General features: G+C 37.0%; 1 protein-coding gene across 5 annotated transcripts in view; it reads left to right on the top strand.

Moving 5' to 3' along the window:
- KHDRBS2 (KH RNA binding domain containing, signal transduction associated 2) overlaps window positions 1-20,489 on the top strand; it is a 590,645-nt gene that overhangs the window by 564,085 nt on the left and 6,071 nt on the right. The window contains exons 11-14 of one of the 5 annotated variants that reach the window (XR_011996704.1): window positions 1,780-1,885; window positions 2,495-2,528; window positions 3,061-3,229; window positions 13,128-19,350. The gene's annotated coding sequence lies outside the window, so the exon portion shown is untranslated. Of the gene's footprint in view, window positions 1-1,779; window positions 2,529-3,060; window positions 3,230-13,127; window positions 19,351-20,489 lie in introns of all 5 variants that reach the window. The other 4 variants (XR_011996705.1, XR_011996703.1, XR_011996706.1 and 1 more) reach the window with 4 other exon arrangements.

Below are 20,489 nucleotides of genomic sequence, written 5' to 3'. Positions count from 1 at the left end.
ATTTGCAGGTCTCCTGGCTGGCTCTGTTGGAAAAGCATGCAACTCTTGATTTGAGGATCATGAATTCAAGCCCCATGATGAGTGTAGAGATTGCTTGCATAAATCGATAAACTTAAAAAATATAAAAATAAAAAATACTTTGTTCCAAGAGTATAAATCACAGTGTATATATTTGTTTTAATAAGACAAGAAATTGCATAAGAGATTTCAGAAAATTTCTCTTAAAAGTAATTAAAATAATTTTTTCTTTAAAAATTAAAGTGCGTCTCGCTGGTCTTCTGGGGGAGGGGCCTGCTGTGCTGATTCTCAGGTGTTAGCACTTGGGGGAGCTGCTCTGCCCCTGCCTGGTGCAGGGCTCAGTGGGGGTTGTTTACCCCGTGAGGCCCCGGGAGGAAGCCACAGTGGCGGGGGCAGCTCTGGGACCCTGGAGGATGTGGTTTATGTATACAATGGAATATTCCTCAGCCATTAGAAACGACAAATACCCACCATTTGCTTCAACGTGGATGGAACTGGAGGGTATTATGCTGAGTGAAGTAAGTCAATCGGAGAAGGACAAACAGTGTATGTTCTCATTCATTTGGGGAATATAAATAATAGTGAAAGGGAATATAAAGGAAGGGAGAAGAAATGTTGGGAAATATCAGGAAGGGAGACAGAACATAAAGACTCCTAACTCGGGGAAACGAACTAGGGGTGGTGGAAGGGGGAAGGAGGGCGGGTGTTGGAGGGGAATGGGTGACGGGCACTGAGGTGGACACTTGACGGGATGAGCACTGGGTGTTTTTCTGTATGTTGGTAAATTGAACACCAATAAAAATTAATTTTAAAAAAAAAGAAATATAAGAAGAAGGGAGTGGGAAATGCACAAAAATGACCAAACATTGCCCTCTCCTGGCTTGCAGGATTGACTATTAGGACTTCTTCAGTGGAACTCTAGCCTGTCCTTTTAGCTTCCTGAATAAAAATTAAGATGCCCAAGAGTCAAATTGCTCCTGCTTTCTGAGAGCTCCCAAACCAGAACAGATTCCTTACTTTCTTTAAACCTCCCTAAAGTCATCTTACAGAAATCCTATAACAAACTCCACCTGACTCTCTCTGAGACACTCCATGGTCTTGTCTTCCAAGGGTTGGGTCTCCCTTGCTGCAGCAGTAAGCCCAATTATATCATAAAATATCAGATGCTGTTAAGAGTATATATAAAATTTTATGTATACTGGGACTTTGTGTTCTTATTAAAAAATGTATACACGCAAAAAAAAAAAAAAAATTAAAGTGCACTTTCCAGGACCTAGTCAGAGAGACTTTAGGAAATCTTCAGCTAAGTTACAAATACTATAGAAACATCGTGCCTCCTCTTTTGTCTCAGAGGAGCTTGGGAGAAGGCCAGCAGCATTATTTTGTACCCATCTTGAATCTGACCCACACATACCATCTTTCCAAAGAGTTCCATGTAAATTCTTCTGCACAATTTAACACTACCTTAGAAATTTGTTTTTAGCTAGAAAATACATTGTAGATAAGGGGACCATTCATCCTGGTTTATGCTTGTTGCCCCAGTGTAATTAAGAGTACCACCTTTCACTCTCAGACATGCCCCATATGGATGACAAATTATGGTAATCTTATCTACAAATAAAAAAAAATGTTAAGAATAATAAAATAACCTTTATTGGAAACTTGCTATTTGTCTGAGACTTTGAAATACTTTCATGTATAATGAATTCTTCACAGTAACCCAACGAGGGAGATATTTTATTTCCCCTATCCTACTTACAGTCGAAGAAACCAAAACAGAGGGATTGAACAGCATGGGTCCTCTCAGAGTGGGCAAACCTGAAACCAGACAAAGCTCTGACTCTTTAACAACATAGGTCAGAAGACGGTATGCTATTTTTCTATTTGCTGGTAGATATGAGTAACTTGGTTTTACCAAATACATTTAAAGATTATCAATAGTTTTAACTTGTCATTCTTATTAGCTGTTATAAATTGTATTTTTATAAGGAATATGCATTTTAAGATGCAGGAAAAGAGCACTCAACTGAACTAGGTTGTGGTTCAGAATATTACTATTACTATATTAATGATAATAACAATGATTAATTAAGTGACTAGTTTTTGTACTTAGAGCTTTCCCTGCATTCCCTGATTCTTAAAATAGCTCTGTGAGGTAGAACATTCCAATCCCATGAATGTGTACAGATTGCTTTAGCTACTTATCCTAAATTACCAGAGGTTAAAAGGAAGATCAAGGATCATTTCATTTCAGCAGGCCTCCCCAGCTCTGACATTCTCTGACTAGATTAGATGTCTCTGGGAGCAACTGGTTTTTGGGATATACAGTAGCATGAAATCTGAACACTGAGGAAAATTCTTGGGGAGGAAAGGACTTCCCTAACATCTCATATTTATATTAGCTATTGTACAGTAAGTGCTTACTAAGGGCCTTCACTTTATAAACTTTTTTCTTTTGTTTTTCTCTTCACCATAGGCCAGATAAGAAGAGAATTTGGATTTGAACCAATGTAAGTTTAACTCCACTATGCTAGCATTAGCATCTTTCTCTGAAACTCTCTAGAGATTGCCCTAATTCAAGAACCTTTCTGAAAAGCAGTATTAAATAAAGATGAATAAATAATATTTGCTTATAATCAATTTTTTCAACCACTGTGTAAAGCATATGGATAGAAAAGCAGATAGGATAGTATTATAGAGAGGTTGTAGAAAGAAATTCCTTTTTCAAAACGAAGTATAGAAATTCTTAATAGTGCAGAGTAGGTTCTGTGTGCTGCTGAAAACAGAGTAAATAGAAGTCTGTGTCTATACCCAAAAGATACTTAAATTCACTTGGGGATATAAGAACATAAATGTACACAGAGGGATTATATGCTATTATAAAATGCCAAATCATACAGTGTAATCTAAACAGTGGTTCTTACTGGGAATGCATTGTGTGTGATGTGTTTTAAAAATACAAATGCCAGGACCATATTTGCATTGACTTATTTAAGTTTCTGAGATTGGAGCCTGGAAATGTGTATTTTTTAAACTCCGCAGGTGATTCTGAAGTGACTATGAATAACAACCACAGATTAAAATATATGTGGAACATATTAATATGTTAATTATGCAGCTTTAAAAAGAAGAGGTTAACCTGGGCTGGAATTTTAAAAGATGGCCTCTAGAAGAGGTGAGATTTGGATGAAAAGTCAGACACCAACAGAAGGTAGGTAAACTAGAACTTTTTTCCCCTTTTATGCTCAAAACAAAATCTTGCCTTTAAAGTTTTTTGCCTGAATTTCAGATTCCTATTAGATTAATTGGATGATAAAATGTGTAACAATAAACATCTGGAAGTGTTCCATTATCTTCTAATATGAAACTCAGGTTTAAAGTCTTGCTTGAAAGCTTGTATATTATTATAGAGAGAGAAAGATGTATCCGTATATAGATATATAGATAAAGATTATAGATTTTTCTACTCATAATAAAGGATTTTTGTCACAATTAGTAAATGCAGTTTAGATTGCAAACTGCCAAGGACAAAATCGATATTTTATTCAAATTCCTATATCATAGGGATTGGTATCTAAAATATGCCTGACATATATTTGTTTGTTGAGCAAACAAGATATTTGGATTTCCCTGGTTTATTCATTCTACCTTGTTTGTAAGATTCCAGTGGTTTCCATTTGAAAGATCAAGCATTTGATCTATGAAGGTTTTGTCAGTTTGTTTCTTGATCCAGAGCCAATAATCTGGCAAAGACTTTCAACAATTGTTACTTTATAAAAATAAGCTTTTTAAAAGTTTTCTTTCTCAATAAAAAAGATTAAAAAGGCAAAAGAGTTATAAACATCTTAACAACAGGGGCCTTTCCCATCCATGCTTGTGCCTAGACAGCTGATAAACCCCTCTTCTCAAAGCAGCCTCTCCACGGAGGACAAAATCACCAAACCTGTCAATGGAAGCCTTTATAAGCTTTCCCGAGACTTTTTTTTTTTTTTTTTTTTTTTTTAAGAATAGGGTTGTTTTGCCATTGCTTTGGTTTGGGCAGTTAACAGTTCTAAATGCATGACTATCAGGGAAAGACAATTATCATGTAGTTTCACTCATACTCAGTGGATATTGCAGAGGATCATGGGGAAAGGGAGGGAAAACTGAATGGGAAGTCATTAGAGAGGGAGAAAACCATGAGACTCTTAACTATAGGAAACAAACTGAAGGTTGCTGGAGAGGAGGGGGTGGTTGAGGTAATTGGGTGATAAGCATTAAGGAGGGCACATGATGTGATGAGCACTGGGTGTTACATGCAACTGATAAATCATTGAACACTAAATCTGAAACTAAGGATGTACTTTATGTTGGCTAACTAAATTTAAACAAAAAAGTAAAATAAAATGAGTGTCTTGTAGACAGCAAAAAATAAAAGGCATGACTGTCAGAAAGATCACTGAGAATCTTTAATCACTGTATTATATCTTCCCAGCCAAGCTTCCTTAGCATGTTGTTGTTATTGTCGTTGTAAAAAAAAAATGTTAGGGGATATTCATATTCCCCTCCATGGAATTTTATAATACTTTTAGAAACAGTTTCATAGACAAGACAAATAATAGGAAGAAGAATGAATAAACAGAAAACAAAACACAGATGAGAAAAGAATATGGTGACATGATGATAGAAAGCTTTGAATTTCTTATTCATATATTGGTTTTGGAGAATAATGGGGAAAGTGGAAAGCATCACATGATGTTTACTTGTAGACGTGTATTTGTAAAAACATTTTTAACATGAAGCAGCTGTGACAATTAAGGCAGATACTTTTTTTGGTATTAGAGAAGAGACAGGTAGGATCCAGAAGAGGGAGCTTGGGCAGAAACAACTATCACAGAACAGGATGCCTGTCAGCTCAGCCTCCGAGCCACTCAAGGGAAGTCCTGATTGTCCAACCCCATTGTTTCTGGTTCCATTGATGTGGATCTAGGATACAGGGGCTTAAACGAATGGCCACTCTTCCTTAAAGGACTATTGGATGAACTCTTGACATGACTATATTCTGTAACAGACACATAGAATTACTAGGTGGATCCAAACCCAAGACTTCCAGATTGCTAATTGGAATTTCAGTAACCATATTGGCTGCAAAATAACCAAAGGCACTTTGGTTTGAAAAATGGCTAGTACCTAGCTCAAGGTATGTATCTACTATCATATGAATCGCTGCACTTTTTCAACTTCCCCTCCCCTCTTTCCAGATACTACATGAGCACCTCATCCCAACAAGCCTGATGATCATCAGTGAAAAACATTCCAACATAAACATGATTATAACATTCATTATCAGTAGTGATTGAACATTGAACATATCTAAAACAGTTTAATTCATATTGAGTTGCATAAAACATCTGAAAATAGAATGAATTTGTGTTTTAAGAATATTTTAAGAGTGGATTGTCACATCCATGACATACATGTCATCTTGAGTACAACAGTAATTTTAATCAGCCACTGGTGTGCTGGAGCCATAAGCCAATGAGATCCAAATACCCGCATCTCTTCTCAACTAAGCATTCTGATACTTCACTTTGGTAGTATGACGCAGACCCTGGTGGGACTATTTAGACTATCAAAATCATCAAGGGCTTTGTCTTAGTATAGTCCATTCAGGCTGTTATTTTAAAAAATTATATAGAGTGGATAGCGTTTAAACAACAGAAATTAATTCCTCATAGCTCCATAGGCTGGGTGTGTGAGAGCAGGAGGCCGGCATGGTTGTGTGAGGGCCCTCCTCCAGGTTGTCTTCTGGAGAAGGCTTTTCTTTCTATCCCCACATGGCAGAAGGGCGAAGGAGCTCAGTGGAATCCATTTTATAAGATCACTATTCCCATTCATGAGGGCTCCACCTTCATGTCCTAATCATATCCCAAAGGCCCTACTTTCTAACACCATCACCTGGGCATGAGGATTCCAGCATGAATTTTCCTGAGAGAGAGGCAGAACAAGCATTCAGACCATAGTATGCTATAAATTAGAGCTTTATCCCCCGCCAGAAAGCAAGTAAGCCAGTTTACCAGCACCAGCACATCACTGAGTTACATGCACATTTTAGAAGAAGAAAAAAAACAATATAAATATATGTCTGTAATTAATAACACTGCTTGCTAAGTGTATATTTAAAGAAGACATGGCTTAAGAAAGACAGTATTTTATTAGACTGCTAGGGCTCATATCTCTTATTATGCCAGTTAGCCTCCTTGTCTCTCTTAGTCCCTTTCTCCTTAAAATAAGAATATAGTAATACCTAATTCATAGGATTGTTCTGATGATTAAATGAGTTAATATATGTACTTTTAAAGTGCCTGACACAGGGAAGGTGATCAATAAGTATTTTCTATTACCATCAGCATGAGATGAAACTATATGGTATTTTATAGTGTTCTCCTGAAAGACTGCCTATTTTCAGTGTTATTTTCCTTGTTGAGCTTTTATATCTTTTAGAAGCCAGTACCTAACTTCCACAAGTTCTGTGAAGATCTGTTAAATGAAAGCATATCAAATCACTTTGAAATGCATAAAGTACTATGTAAATGAAAGGTGGAATAATTATGTTAAAGGCATCATCTTGAATTTTGTTTATACTGCATCTTTGAAATGAGCATCAGATTTTTCTCTAGGCAGTTACTGCTCCTACAGAAACAAACACAGATGGTGCCCAAACCTCCTACTGAATAGTTCTAGGCAATGGCATTTATCAAAATACCGCAGGTCACTAAATGTGCAAAGACTCAAAACAAACCCCTCATCTCAGTGTCAGGCCAGCACAGTAATTTAGGCAAATAAGCCTTTGTTTGATAATTGAAGGATCTCCTGATTTGTAGAATGTACTAGCAAAACACACAGAAAATCTTACATGTAGGCTAAGTTTTACAAAATAGGACATTAAAATGCAATTTCTTTTAGAGAAAAAAATTAGTGTTCTTTACTGATGAGTGTTTCTAGCCAAATTAGAACTACTTTTGGGGGTGTGCATACAGATGTTCTGATTTTACGTTGACCTTCTAGCCAAGCAAAGCAGAGAAAGAAAGGAAACATATTTTAAAGGTAGTTTTCCTTATACTCAAACTTTCTAAGAACCCAGTCATTACAGTGCAAGCTTCCTTTCATCATCAAGATAGTCCTTGATTTCTATAACTTAACTCTCTTGATGGAGTCTTGGGCTTGTTTGCTTGCCCTCCCCCTGGCCCACTGAGGGACAGGAAATTTTGACCTCTGAGGCTTCCTTTCCTAGAGCCCAGTCTCAGGGCAACTGTATGTAGCTGGCTTCTGCCAATGGAACTTGGGAGTTGGGACACTGGGAGGAGACAGGAGATTAGAAAGAAGGGAGCAGTCAGGGCACATCTCTCAACATTGCTTGTCTCCTGCACCTTCTCAGGCTACAGCTATGTCTCTCCATGCCCACCTCCTGCTGCTGAATCCTGTCATGTTTCACTCTTACCTGGTAACCAATGGCTCCTGCCTCTTTTCATCCTGTGCCCCTCCAGCTAGGGTTGGATGTGGCTTACTTCTGTCACTGAATGTCCTGTCACCTCACTTTTGTCTGATTGGCTTCTTCTGTCTCTTTCATCACCTGTTTTATGCTTTCATCAATTCATGAATTGATTAAATCCTCCATTTGATGAATATTCTAAGTGAATCCTGTTTTCCTTGACTGGACACTAACTGACCTAGGGCCACTTGCTCAACTGAATTCTTAGGCAAGTAACGCTGCTGGAAGTACAGTTCCTCTGCATTTACCATAAAGATCTCAGAAGTTCTTCTGGAGCATGAAATCCTGCAATCACTGTACCCTTTGCAGATCCTTCTCCTTTAGGTAAATGATGAGTCTCCCGTGAGCCCATTCTGTGTCAAGTCCTGAGGTGGAGGCAGAGAAAAAATCTGTTCCTTGTTTCTGCTAACCTTAGTGTCTAGCTTCTAAAAATAACATCTTACAAAGATCGTTCACATTTTTCTCTACACCTCATCCTATTGCATTGCTTGCACTGCTCCCCTTTCCTGAAATGACCCTCTTCTCCTTTTATTTTACTTTGTTGTGTTATCAGTTCTCAATCAAATAACCACCTTTCTAGTGTTCTAGTTTAGTGTTCTCTAAACTTTCCTACTCATCGTTGGGTTGACACTCTTGTCCACTTTTTGGGGCCCCATACCGCAGTGTATGAAATATATGCATGTCTTTCTCTCTGTCTTGAATTAGCCTATATGCTCCAAAATGAAAGAATTATGTTTATTTTGCTAGTCCTACTGCTCCAGAACCTCCTTGGCACTGAGGGATTATTAAAAAAAAAAAAATTGTGGAATTGCTGCTGAGCACTCTGAAAGGTCCAAGGCCTCTTGTGCTGGACAGAAATTAATTTTCGAATCATGGAGTGAAAGGTTTGTTTTGTTTTGTACCAGGAATATTTTACTGAAAAACACGAGAGACACTGGTTATCTCACAAAAGCCTAGTGTCTGTGCCCCACTTGTAGACATGCTAAATTTTATTGAGCAACACTGATCAGTAGGGAAATAGGCAGACAAAGGGAACAGTAGACTGTAGCAAGTTTAGAACAAAGCTTCTCCAATCTCCACCTTGTGTCAGGTCTCCTTCAGTAGAAAATGCATCTGTGTTTGGCTTCCTAAATTTAAGCCCTTATTTTCCATGTCCAACTCAATATATGCCCACTGCCTTCACCATCAATTAAGTAAATGCCATGGCTCTAACTCATTTCCTGTGACAAGGATGAACTCAACCATGCTCTGTTTATTCCATTTATAATGGCTTTCCCTGCACACTGTGGTCCATGTCACTCCTCATGCGTCTGTTTATTGTACCCAATTAGACTCAGATCTTTGCGTTCAGAGGTACTTTTACTCTCTATCTCCTCACAGCATGTTCATAACATAGGCTTGTGAATTACATGTCTTCTATGTTTCACCAATATCTGTGCTAATCTTTTTAGTTTCTTGTCAAATGAACATGTTTCTGTGTTCACTCCATGGTTACCAGTTTCTTAACAGTGAGATCACAGGCAAGTAGGCAACCTTGCTCTGTTTTTGTTTCCTCATCTATAAAATGGAGATGGTGCTAATACCTAACTCACAGGGCTTCTTACTGGACTGATGAAGCTAGAGCATGCTAGGCCCTTAGAATAATGCCTGGCACATAGTAAACCCTCAATAAATGCTCACTAATCATATTCTAATCTCTGTATTATTATTTTTGTGACCAATTCCAAATTAAGGCAGGTGTACTTCTAATACAGAATGAATAAATTTACACTAAGATGGAGCAAGGAGAAAAAGAGAGAAGGTACACATAAGTAAGAGGGAGTATAGCATTAGCTGCATTAGAAATGTAAAATGGCAATCGGAGAAGGACAAACATTATATGGTCTCATTCATTTGGGGAATATGAAAACTAGTGACAGGGGATAAAGGGGAAAGGAGAGAAAATGATGAAAATATCAGTGAGGGTGACAGATCATGAGAGACTCCTAACTTTGGGAAACGAACAAGGGGTAGTGGAAGGGGAGGTGGGCGGGGGTTGGGGTGACTGGGTGATGAGCACTGAGGGGGGCACTTGACCGGATGAGCACTGGGTGATATGCTATATGATGGCAAATTGAACTCCAATTAAAAATAAATAAATAAATAAATAAATAAATAAATAAAGGATGTGGTTGTGATGTAAAAAAAAATAAATATAAAATTAAAAATTAAAAAAAAAGAAAAATAAAATGGCATGGTAGAAGGTCAGAATCCTAAGATTTTGTTAGGTCCTCTTGAGCAGTTTTTCTTTCATTTTTATTCCTGGTAGAAAATGTTCCTTCATATACCTTTTACATACCAAATGACAAAGATTACTCTTACCTTTCTTGGTCTAGAACATTTGGAGAAGAGCTTATCATAATCTACTTTTTAATAACCTCTAGCCAAAGCAAAACAAAAACAAAACAAACAAACAGAACCCCACTCTTGCTAAGAAATCACAAGTGATTTACTTCAATGATTTACAAACTTGTTTGTTTAAAGGCTATTTATTTTCCCCATAGTTGTTTGAATTCCTTTACCTCATCAAGATTGGCACTCCATCTCCCATGTTAACAATGTAACATAATACAGAAACACCATTAGTTCTCTAAAAAAAAAAAAAAAAAAAAAAAGAGGGAACATCCTTCTCTACTTGACTACACTTTCCCCTGCTTGCTTCTTCTTTATGAAGTATAAAATGTATTTCATTTAACAATACTTATTTAGTTTCTAAATAAAGCCAATTACAGAAGGCCTAGGTGAGGAAGTGACATTTAAGCAACACCTAAAGGAAGAAAAGGAAAGAGCCATTCAAAGTGCTGGAAGAAGAGCAATTTCACGCAGAAAGAACAGTAGTACAGATGTTGTGGTGGGAAAAAGAATGTACATAAGTCACTGGGTCTGTAACTGGACTCTGGTGAGCAGTGGGAGGGAATGGTATGAGAACAGCTAGGAAGGTGAGATCACACAGGGTTTTCGGATTGGGGTGTTCTCGTGCAAACCAGACACTGCTAAAAGATACATAAAGAAGGAGCTAGTGTATATAGGATCCATGTTTCAAAAGATAACCCTGGTTGCTGTATGGAGAATTAATGGAAAAGGGACATCAGGAAAATAAGACAGCCTAGCAGAATATTAAACTAATCTAAACAAGAGAGATTTCTAGCTTAGACTGAAAAGCTGGCAATGGAGATGTAGAGAACTAAATATGAGAGATTCTTAAGAAGTAGAAATGATGAAATGCCCGGGTGGCTCAGCAGTTTGGCACCGCCTTCAGCCCAGGGCCTGATCCTGGAGACTCGGGATGGAGTCCCACGTTGGGCTCCCTGCATGGAGCCTGCTTCTTTCTCTGCCCGTGTCTCTACCTCTCTCTCTTTCTTTCTTTCTCTCTCTCTCTCTCTTTATCTCGGTCTCGCATGAATAAATAAATAAAATCTTTTTTAAAAAAAAGGCTCAAAGGAAAGATCTGCCCTCCTATGCCTACCTAGAAATAATTAATATAGAAATGGCCCTTAGGCCTGAGATCAATGACACTACCACAGGAGGAGTGTACAGAAATTAGGCAAGAAAGCCGAGAACTAAATCTGAAATATCAGAATGTGAGATCTAGTGAAGAGGAAAAGCATGCAAACATAACTATTTGGTTAATTCCTACTCATATTCTATTACTCAGGCCAGACATTGGCTCTTTAAGACAAAACTTCGTCTCTTCCCCTATTAAGCCAAGCTGTGCTAGAATGACTGCCCTCTTCTCTGCTCCTGTGGTTTTTCCATGTTATTGCTATGCCAGATATTATTGGTTATTATTTGTCCACTCCACATGAGGCTGACCTTGAGGTGGAACATGTGTTCATCTCTAAATTCCAAAGATCAACCACACCACCTGATGGAAAGTGCAAAATAAAGACGTTTTGAGTGACTAAGCGAATGAATTGCATAATCTGACTCTACTAGAATGGGGATAGAAAAAGATAGTGATGATAATGTGGTGACAGAAGCCTTCAAGTGGCTGGGGAACGCTTAGGACATCTTTGTTTTCATGGTGATAGTATTACTGGCCACTCCTCTTTCTCATTATGAAGTCAGATTCTACTCTTACCCTACACGAAGACTTTGGGACATTGGGCTCACGTGTGTTGTACTACAGGAACTATATATAGAGATAGTGGAATAAATGAAAATATTTCAAGGAGTTTGAAAGGCAGCTAATTTCATAAAAACTCAAGATGGCATAATACTGAGGGCCTTTTTAAACTAAATCTTAAAATATTATTATAGTAATTTGGTTTTGCTTCTTTATATGAAATTTAAAATAAAGGAAAAAAAAAGGTATGTTGGGTCAATTTGTGATCTGAATATGAGTCCCTTCCGAGACAATTTTCTATACTTTTTTTAAAAAATATTTTATTTATTCATGAGAGACAGAGAGAGAAGCATGCTCCCTGCCAGGAGCCCAATGCAGGACTCGATCCCAGGAACCCAAGATCATGACCTAAGCCAAAGGCACTGACCAACTCCCAAGCTATTCTTAATTAGAACCCCTTTTTTTGTGATTTCAGTGCTATGTCTTACGATTCTCATTGAGAGGAGTACAGCTGGTCCATGAATGCTATGGATGCATTAGATCATTGCTTCCATATATATATTTTTTGCTTCCATATATTTTTATACACATTAATCATTCACAATTTGGCCTTTGAAAACAAAAACTAACATTAAAGAGTCTGTGACCTCTACATCACAACATTTAAGGACTAAAGTAGAATAAGCATTCATAAATACTTCATAGTAAAATAAATAAATAAATGAAATGCATAAAAGATGATAGAGGCTAATTAAGTAATGTGCACTTATATCCACAAAAGGTCTCTGGACACATAGTGGTATGATATCCTCCACTTCTTTAACTGTGAAAAAGAATTGGTTGTAAGACAAATTAATGAAAGCTTTTAAACATAAGAGATAAATAAACAGCAACATTTTGGATATTGATTATGAGAAGCATCTGATTTCAAAATTTAAAAAGTGTGGCTTTTAAATTATTTTTAAAAACCCAAAGTGTCACAACTAAACTGAACTGAATTAATTTCTATGTCAAGGAGAAATGGTCAGCAAATGTTTTAGGACTCAGTATTTGAGTTATAGAATTAACTATGATTACATATAACTGTAGATAATTACATATTAACTTACATAAACATTATGTTTTATTGACTTATTGATATCTCTGTTGGTAAAAATACTGACTGAGGTTGGTCCCTCCTTTGAGATATAAAATAAGTGAAATTATAGACCTAAGTATGAAAATCCAACACACCAATTTATTATTGTTGCCACCAGTAAACATATTTTCATGTTTCAGCATTTATAGGATGCTTTGACAGTCATTTCTCGGTGATCTTATTTTATCCTTAGATCTATAACAGTAGAGGTTCTAAAGATGATAGAATTGTGCATTTGAATACATACCAAAATACTCATTTTCTACTTGTCTCTTCCTGATAAAAGTTAGATACAAAAGAGTCTAAATACCTAATAAATCGTTCTGATTGCATAGGGGATGAAATGTATTTTTTTAGAAGGTGAAGATGGTGTTATGGTTGCCAAGAAGCCTCACGGACTCTTCTGAACATACACAAAAGCCAAATACAAAGACCATATTCTTCACAACTTTGTAAGTTCAAGAAACCAGAATAATGATCTTCTTAATACTAGATAGATCAATAATATGTATTAAACCATCTTCCTACAATTCCCAAGTGCTTTACATTTGCATACTATGAATAATGCCCATATAATTTTTTTATTATATCATAAATGGTCCTCCAGAAATGATGAGTTGTGTGTGGGTCTTTTTTTAAGATTTTATTTATTTATTCATGAGAGACACAGAGAGAGAGGCAGAGACACAGGCAGAGGGAGAAACAGGCTCCTGGGACTCCATCGCAGGACCCTGGGATCATGACCTGAGTCAAAGGCAGACATTCAACCACGGAGCCACCTAGGTGCCCCTGTATTTTTTTTAACCCATGAAAAGCAACACAGAAGTGAAAAAGTAGTTGTCCTCTGGGGTACAGACACATACTGTATTTTTTTTTTGGCCCTGCCTACTTTTTTTAAATCTAGAAGGGTCCTCTAAACACAAACTATTGGATTGGTTTGTTTATTTTAAAGATTTTATTTATGTGATAGAGAGAGAAAGAGAGTATGCTAGAGCACAAGTGGGTGGAGTAGCAGGCAAAGGGAGAGGGAGAAGTAGACTCCCTGCTGAGCAGGGAGCCCAACATGGCTGGATCACAGGACCCTGGGATCATGACCCCAGCCAAAGGCAGATGCTTAATGCACTGAGCCACCAGGTGCCCCAGTTTGTTTGTTTTTTTTAAAGTTAATTTTGCAGCCAGTTTTTTTTTTTTAAGGTTTATTTATTTGAGAGAGAGAGAGAGAGAGTGTGTGTATGTGCAAGCAGAGGGAGAGGGAGGGAAAGAATCTCAAGTAGACTTCTCTACCCTCTGAGTGTGAAGCCCCACATAGGGCCATCCCACGATCAAGACCCTGATATCATGACCTGAACTGAAAACAAAAGTAGGAACCTCAGCGAACTGATGCACCTGGTACCCCTAAACACAGACTATTGTAATACACATGGTGTTCTGAGTTTATTTAGTGCTCATTTTAGAAAAATGTATCTCTATTTATAGCACTGTGTGCTTATTTATATAACATTCCTATAACTGGAAACCACCAAAAGGAAAGGGCTCCACTATTAGAAATATCAGTGCTGTCTTGTGGGCCTAGGGAATTGACAAGATCATGCCAGTATTCAGCAACTGAACATGGTTCCAGCCACTTTGCAGGGACTGACTCAGTGAATCCTCTCAGCAACCTTATGAATATGTGTAAGGCTACCTCTGTTTTACAAATACGGAAATTGAGGCTCAGAGATTTTAAATAACTTTCCATAACCATGCAATTTGTAGATGTTAACCTGAATGAAAACACAAGAAACTGTTCAAAGCACACAAACACAAAAATGTGTGTTTATTACAAGAACTATGAGAGATGCTGCCATCATCATAATCATTAGCCTAAATAACACAGTTCTATTTACATGGGAAATTGGGGTGTTATCAGAAGTTATATAAAGAAAATAAGGGTGATCCATTATCAAATGAGTTCGAAATGTGAATTATATATATATGTGTGTGTGTGTCTAAATATATACAGATCAGAACACACACACACACACCAGAATTTACACATTCAGATGAGCTCTCTTTTAAGTGGCCATCATGGGGAGCCACACATCATCCAATTAAATTTTAAAATTCCTTTTGGGAGTTGGCTTTAAAGAACTACATCTTAAGGGGTGCTGGGAGGCTCAGTCGGTCAAGCATCTGCCTTTGGCTCAGATCATGATCCCTCCCAGGGTCCTGGGATTGAGCCCTGAGTCAGGCTCCCTGCTCAGCAGGAGTCTGCTTCTCCCTCTCCCTCTGCCCCCTCACCACCCCCACCCCCACTCATGTTCTCCTTCTGTCTCTCTCAAACGAATAAACTTAAAAAATCTTTTTAAAAAAACCTACATCTTAAGTATGTGCACACTGGTCTCATCCTTTCAGAATTGAAGAATTTCTGGAAATAATCAAAACTATTTGAAGCAAATTGAAATTGAGACTATCAAGTAATGAAATTGATTTTCTTGTAAAACTTATAAATTGGTTCTGAGAACAATTACAAAAGTAGATTAGAACATATATGTTAGAATATGATAGTATTGTTTAAGTAGACACATAGGCTGATAACATGCCTGCTTTGGGGAAGCAAATGCAACTTTTTACATTATGTAAGGGGTTATATATTTAAATGCCTTCAAACAAATTAAATATATGAAATTCTTGGGTATATAAGGCAATAGGTATTAAAGGAATGATGAAAATAAGAAAGTGAGTGTCCCACCTTGCAGATAAAAATAAAAAACAAAAACATTGGGATCCCTGGGTGGCTCAGTGGTTAAGTGTCTGCCTTTGGCTCAGAGCATGATCCTGGCGTCTTAGGATCAAGTCCCACATCAGGCTCTCCCTCTGCCTGTGTCTCTGTCTCTGTCTCTCTCTCTCTCCCTCTGCCTGTGTCTCTCATGAATAAATAAATAAAATCTTTTTAAAAAATTCACTGCAAATAAAACAAAACAAAAGCTTCTATTACTGAGGTAAAGGATGCATAAAGGAAATTATTTTCAGTTTGAGTCTTTTTTTTTAATCTCTTGAGGTGTCCTTTGAGTTATATCTGCTAAACCCTAGGGCTTTCCAGACATTATAATATAGAAACGTGACTAGGTTTCACTGTAAGCAGACCTGGTTTTGAATCAGATAGACATGTACAGATAAGTTACCTGATCTCTCCAAGTCTCAATTTTCTCATTTAAAGAGCTATTAAACTGAGAGGATTAAATGTGACAATGCAAAGCTTCACTTAGCCTAATGCCTGGGATAGCCTCAAATAAACGGTGATAATTTACTTGATAATTAGAATTTAAGCACCATAATGTTTAAACAATTGGAAAACCCTGCTTTATTTTGATCTCTATCTTTGCATAGAATTTTTAGTATTCCTTTGACCAGCCCTTTAACCACTATTTACTAAACATATCCTAAGCACAGACCATTATGCCAGAGACTAGGGATACAAAGGTGAAATGAGTAAGTTGTATTGGCAAAGGTTGATGACTGGAGAAAGGAAGCTCATACCAGATTATAATACCAGTGAGGGGAAATAGTGCATGAAAGATACACATGAAGAGCTGTAGAACCTTGGGGGGAAAGATGCGGATTCTGACAGGGACAGGAAAGACTTTAGTGCTACAGGATGACAAAAGAAAAATTGGATGGTCTCAAGTAGAAATCTATGGAAAGAGAGGCTTTAAGTAATTAGAACATTCATAAGGCAAAGAATGGAGACCCAAAAGTGCAGAGTATTTTCAGAGAAGTACAATTAGTTCTGTGGATTCATAGTTTCAAATGCTTAAAAAAAAGTCACACTTAGAATGTAAACTCCAGGCAGATTTGTGAGGCCTGGAATTCTGAGTGAACAAAAGTGGATTTTTACATAATAGGCAATGGTAAGCCACTGCAAGCTTTTGAACATGGGATTGGTATGGTAAGTGCCATATTTTAAGAAGCCTAATCTGGAAGCGTCTGAGAGTGTGTGTTGAAGAGTAAAAAAGTAAGCAAAAATACAACTAGGAAAAATGTTGAAGTAACCCACAGGGGAATGGAAGTGCACTGCTGTCAATAGAAAGAAGGGCATGAGGGTGATTGAAAGCAGGGAGGGTAAAGGACTTCTTTGAAAGTTGTGTTTCTTTATCAAGCTCAAAACTATAACTTAGATTTTATGCTTTTGGGGGTGATTTGGGGCATGCTTTTGGAGACAACCAAGGTTAGTGGCTTTGGACCATCACCTGAAGGAGATGTAAATAGGAGCTTGTCTGGGAAAGTGGCGACAAAGATGAGAAGACAAGAATGAGTATGAGAGAAAGACTTGACAAAACTATGTCTAGTATTCAAATAAATTCATCTGTGTTCTGTCTTTGCCATCTTTCTTTAGCATTTACTACTTGGTAATGTCCACAGCCTCTGTATCAACTTACCTGATCCCTGATGTGTCTATTAAAGAAAAGTTTTCCTTATAACATTTCTCTTCCATGACATTAAGGATGAGTGGATCCAGTTCAACTAGCAAAGATAAAAAATTATTCTTTGCTTCTTACAGGGCTGGTGGTCATTCTCGGGACAAGAGAGTAAGTCATTTGGGGTTAGTGGCTGGCTATTAAGTTAACATTAACTTCCTTCAAGACAGACAGTTATGAATAATAGAAAAGGGATCCTTAGAGAAAAGTAAAGAGCCAGACTGACTCACTACGCACCCAGTAGTTTTCTGTAGCATGCAAAGGAGCAGGACGTTGTGCAACTAATGCAATGTTTTCACATGTTGAATTGGTTCCCGAGTGTTGGGTTAAACATCGTATAATGATATTTTATCCAAGTCACTGGAGTCCCCTAGAGTAAATATGTAAAACGACTGAGAGATTACTCTCCTACCATAAGATTGACTAAAAGGTGATTCTTCTATAGGACTTTATAAATCTATATGAACTTTCAGTGGAAATATTTAAACTTACACTGAACTAGAGTGATATAGTTTAATGAACACTATGTAGCCTTCACTCTACCTCAATAATCACCAGTACTTTGACAATTGTTGCCACTTTTTTTTATTATCCCTAGTACTTTTATTGGAATATTTTAAATAAAATATCAAACATGTTGTTTGTAAATAATTCAGTATGCATTTCTAACTTTTAAAAACTTTCTAACACAATGAATGCACTTCTGATACTTAATATCATCCATTACCCATTCTATATACACATTTCTCCAATTATGACAAAGATGTTCCTTTATAAGTTATTTGTTCAAATCAAAATTCAAACAAGATTCACACATCATTTTTGATTATTATGTCCACCATACCAGTCCTCCCTTCATTTATTCTTGATATTTATTTGTTGGAAAAACAAATTTTATTTCATATTTTATAGCCAGGTTGCCACACTATTTTCTACTTCTAAAGAAAAACTTTAATTCATTCAACATCTGTTCAATTACCGTATAATGAACAATGACTATGTACAGGACAGTATACTGGTGCTGAGAATGATCAAACATGTCTGTAAATCAAGGTCCCTACTGCTAGGACTTTACAATCTGAAAGAAAAAGAAAAATAATAATGCACAAATATAATGACAACGAAATGTCAGTAGAAGTTATTAATTAAGTTGTATAAGATGCTATGTTTAAATCAGGCAGAGGCATGATTTAAAAGATAAAGGGACTCTTTTTAGGTAAGCTAACATGTGACAGGATGGTTTAGAATGGCAAGCAATTCAAGAGGCATAAGAGAACTAAAAAGAGAAACTAAACCCTATGATTGAAAAACTTGAGGAAAAAGAAAAGAACAAACTTTAGAGGTGAAGGAAGTAAGAGATACATCCAAGAGATAATAAAGGAAATGATTCAGTTAAAGCAGGACATTTGTGAAAGAGACACAGGGAAGTAGAGGGCAAATTTGGGAAGATCTTGAATGGCAGGCAAATTGTTTGAATATGTCCTCTAGAGCAGGGAACCATCCACTCCATTCAGTTTTCCATATACCGGAGACTGTTGGACATGATATAAACATAGATATTATATTAGTAAGCAAAATGCATCAGTTCATTTCATAAGCAAGCTTTAAAAAAACTGTTTGTGTATTCTAATAGCATTTTCAAATATTTATAGCAAGTTTGCAAGATAATTTAATGTTTTATTTTGCCCAACAGCTAGATGCTCCACTTAAAGGAATACAAACAAATTGGAGCTGATTTAACCAACACATACTACTCAGCAACTGAGAAAACTTTATGGAAGGATTAATTGTTTGTGGCATAGTATACAACAATAATAACAACAACTCAACAAATCTGCCATAGGAGAAATAGAAGATAATTATTAAGGATAGATATCCTAACGCTGAATACCTCAGACTGCATTTTTCATCTTCTATGAAAATACAGTAAAGTTGTAATATGTCTCTTTGTTTTTGCTTATCACAAAAATATATGCTGACCCAAATGTTCTCTCTTTGCTAGCATAATGCCAATTGATTTTCATCATTAAGAGATCCTCAAATGATAGCTGAATTTTCAAAGGCTTCAAAGAAATCTATCGAACTTAATGTAGCTTGATTGGTAAGTATTTTCTTCTTGCATGCTTATTCCAGGTATCCATACCCATAGATTTAAAAATATTTTTGAGTGCTCACATATACCAGAGTTTGTGCTAGACGTTTGAGGAAATAAAATTCTGCATCAGGTGTGGTCCCGTTCTTCTAGAGGCTTATATCCTAATACAGATGTCTAAACATAGTAAAGGCAGGATTGAAATAGAGTTGTCAAATTGGATTAAATTACAGTTTGCGACAGCAGCACTATTGACATTTTGGATCAGCTCATTCTTAGTGGTAGGGACTGTCCTGTATATTGTGGGATGTTTAGCAGCATCCCTGACTTCTGGCATCTACCCAGGAGACACCAATAGCACCTTCCCACTAGGGGCAACTAAAAGTATCTCCAGATATTGCCCATATCTAAAGACTGAGGGAAAAATCACCTGTAGTTTTAAACCACTGTATTAGATGGAAAGTGCTATGTGCATTTTGTGAATGAAGAGAATTTGTGGTTGGGGAAATCAAGGAAAGTCCCTAGAGGGCAGAGTGAGTGGTTGAAGTAGGCTGAAAAGAGAAGAGCATTTCAGGAGTGGAGAAGATGGTAAGAAAGTAGCCAACTGGAGATGGGAAGCCAAGTGGATAAGCATAAATTATGTTCCCAAGTCACATGGAGCACTAAGGGTTCAGGAGGTGGTTAAGAGAGAAAAATTGAGCAAGTGAAAAGTAATCATATCATGAAGGTCCTTGACTGTATAAAATAAAGAGATTGTCATTCATTTTCATTTGTAGGGATGCCATTGGAAAACATAAGTGAAATGAATAAAGCATTGTTTGGAAATGTTAAAATGGCAGTTCAAGGCAGAATGACTTGGGCAAATGAGGAAGCCCATTTTAGGTGTGGGACTCAGTTTGGTGTGTTTGGTGTGTTAAATACACAATTTGGCAGAAACTGGAGAGTGTATTTGTGGGAGGTGTATTTCCCAACATGGGATGAGAGAAGGAAACACAGAAGTTAAGAAGTAAATTTAATAGCTTGCTTCTATATTTGAGGTCATAAATTGTTGTTGAAATTGTTTTCTCATAATAGAGTTGACACTTCATAATAACAGAGATGATTGGCAGATATGCCCAGATTCTCTGAGATTCCATGAAGTGGAAAGT

This window comes from Vulpes vulpes, chromosome 1, assembly GCF_048418805.1.
Source record: "Vulpes vulpes isolate BD-2025 chromosome 1, VulVul3, whole genome shotgun sequence".
NCBI classification, from domain to species: domain Eukaryota; kingdom Metazoa; phylum Chordata; class Mammalia; order Carnivora; family Canidae; genus Vulpes; species Vulpes vulpes.
The sequence above is the reverse complement of the archived record's forward strand: the minus strand, read 5'-3'. Positions and strand labels throughout refer to the sequence as shown.